This window comes from Arachis duranensis, chromosome 1 (assembly GCF_000817695.3).
Source record: "Arachis duranensis cultivar V14167 chromosome 1, aradu.V14167.gnm2.J7QH, whole genome shotgun sequence".
Lineage (NCBI taxonomy): Eukaryota > Viridiplantae > Streptophyta > Magnoliopsida > Fabales > Fabaceae > Arachis > Arachis duranensis.
The window spans coordinates 12,096,572-12,099,884 of NC_029772.3; positions in this window are offsets into that span (position 1 = coordinate 12,096,572).

The window sequence follows — 3,313 nt, forward strand, 5'->3', positions numbered from 1 at the left end:
CACAATTATATATTATTTATTATATTTACTATTATTCGTTGAATTAGTCAAATAATTATTAAAGAATGTAAAATAAAATAAATGATAATTAAGAAAAAAAAAGTAAAACACGATAACTTTATGTTTAGCTGCTTTAGCTGGTTTTGTATTATCTTTCAAATATTTTTTTATTTTATACAAACGTAGAAATAGAATAATAAATGTCAGATATTTTTATTATTTAAATGTTTTTCAATTATGACAAATTAAAACAAAGACCTGAATTAAATCTCAATATAGCCTTTCTCGTTGACACTTTAAATTTTTAGAATAATATTAGACAAAATTATATTTTAATAAAATAAAAAGACAAATTAATCATCTTTTATATTTTAAAATTTAAAAATATTTAGTCCCTTAACTATATTAATTTTTATAAAAATAAAAATAATTGTCACTTCAAAAAATATTTAGGGATAATTTTTTATTATATTTTATTAAAAATTAAGTTGTCTAAAATTCTAAAATATCATAAACGAATTTGTTTGATTTTGTCAAAACATATTTTTTCTGGAAACAAAAATTGTTGAACCAATTTAAGATATTGCCTTTTTTATTATTTTAGACCACAAATAACAATCAATAAAGACAATGATGTTATGCCAATGACGTTAACTCTTGTAGTAGACATTGGTTAATTTGGACAAATGATGGCGTTTGTTACCGGTAAAAGTGTAGTACTATCTATATATAATATATGCTTATGGAAATATATTACAACACAAGTCATTTAAGTTCGGTTTTGCAGTATAAAAATAGGTTCTTATTTGACATTTAGTTTATTAGTTAATTAAAAATGAATAAGTTGGCCTTAATCAAAATTTTATTTATTTTATATTTTTTGGAATATCTAACTCGCTATTAAATTAGGTTTCCAAAGAGTGGATCTATATATGAGAATTGAAGAGATAATATGAGTGATAAATTGATTATTGAATAAAATACACTTTGGATATCTATCTATCTATCTATAGTTTGATTATTCTTTTGTTTTGCCTTCTACATGATCAATTTAACAGTTATCATAGAAAGCTGTCGACCATTGAAAATTTTGTAAGGAATAATTAAATGAGAGAATATAAAAATAAGAAGATGTGATATCTAATTTAAAATATTAAGTTAATAAATTTTTTATTTTATGAATTCTTTATTTATTATTTTTTATTTAATTATTCTATTAATCTTTATAATTTTATTAAATTTGTAGTTAGATTTTTATATTGTTTAATTTTATAATTAGATTTTTTTGTCAAAAATATTAAAATTAATAGAATATTTTTCTTAAAAATTATATAGTAGTCAAAGCTCTAATTAGGTTCTTAATTATATACTTTTTTAATTTGTAAAAAAATATTCTATTAATTCTAATTTTTTTATATTAATAAATATCTAATTACAAAATTAAAAGTGATGTAGAAATCTAAATAAAAATGTTAGAGATATAATCATTAATGTTATTTTTTTTTTATTAACTTAAATTTTTAAAATAAATAATTTTATGACAAAAAAATATAAAGATCTAATTATATATTTATTAAAATTATAAAAATGAACAGAATAATTAAATTTTTTTATATGAGGCTAATTATTTATATATACTTTTCCCTTTACTTAACGGTCACAATTCATATACAACTAGAATAATTTTCAATAATTTGTTTTGTTTTGATGTATGTACAATTGTACATGCATCCTTAGAAATTTTCCTCCATCAAAATTCATTAGAACATTTCTAGGCTTCCAGCTATTGGCAGTTTGGCACATCTTTTTTCCTAGCCACCAATTATGTTAATAATTTTTGGATCATGATTCTTCAGTTTGGTTCGGCTAATAAATTAGTGCCCTAATTAATTGACTAGGATAAGTTAGGTATCATCTCAACTTGTATGCTACAGATAGATGATAATGACTTTAACTTGTATTGCATGCAAATTAGTAGTATATAAATTCAACACATGAAAATAATTAATAATAAGAAAAAGTACAATTAACATCGGAAGTTGATGGTGATTGTCAAGTAGTCAATTCATGAAAGCGTTAGGTCATTAACATTCTTGAAATTCAAATTTGGTTTTTTATATTATAATTTTAGTACAATATGTATACTGAATAAAAATGTTATTTGTATATTAAAATTAATTAATATATATAGTTTAATTCATATTTAATATATATTTTATATTTTAATAAATATTTTATATTAATAACTAATTTTATTAATAACTGATTTTATATATCTAACATGATTAATATTGAATGCATTTGGTCATTTTTCCCTGTCCAGAATTCTCCCAACTACTTAGCCATTAATATAACTCATCATCACTACTGTTTATAAATTAAATCACATCCAATATGCATAATCCATTGGAAGGACATTACTCCTTTTATTTAATTGTATGCGTATGATGATATGATATCTAAATTGGAGCACTGAGACGATTATAATGACCTGTCACTCAAGTTCTTGTTGGGCGTTATATATACATTACATGATGCCAAGTAACACACTCTCTCTTATATATATATATACACAATAAATATCACTTAGAATTTTCCTTACATATTTTAATTTGTGTTATCACCAAATTCATACTACATGATTTTACAGCATTTATTGAACCTACAAATAATTTCAATATATGCTGATCGAGTCAATCCAATATTTCATTGATTTAGAATCATCTCGGATCAACCAAATATAATAAATAATAATGGTTATAATTATCATCGGCTAACTACCATGCCTACATTATTGGATATTTATTCCATAAATAAGAAAAAAAATATAATGCTATATCTTTTCCTTATTGTATATATTTTATGCGAAAGTATGAACTAATAAAATATTTGTATAATGTGTACAATAGAAATTTAAGAATGTCTAATTCAGTATTAGATATATAATTATTAGTGTTATTTTTTCTTATCAACTGAAATGTTTTGGATGAATAGTATCACGATATAATATTAAAATTCTAAATTAAAAAATTCAAGAATTTGATTCTTAATAAATCCAAAAAATAATTTAATAATTATTCTAAATAGTATAAATAATATTTATTTTTTAATTCATATAAACTATTATACATATTATATAAATATTTTATTAATTCCCTAACAAAACTCATATTTTATTCAAAGTTTATTGCTACTTAGGTGGCGATTAGAAAGACAATTAAAGAAATAGATTATATTTCTTCAAAGAAAATGTTGTTGCTTTCATTAGTGGGAGCTACGCGGTATATGTTGTCCATGTTGGAAGTTGACAATT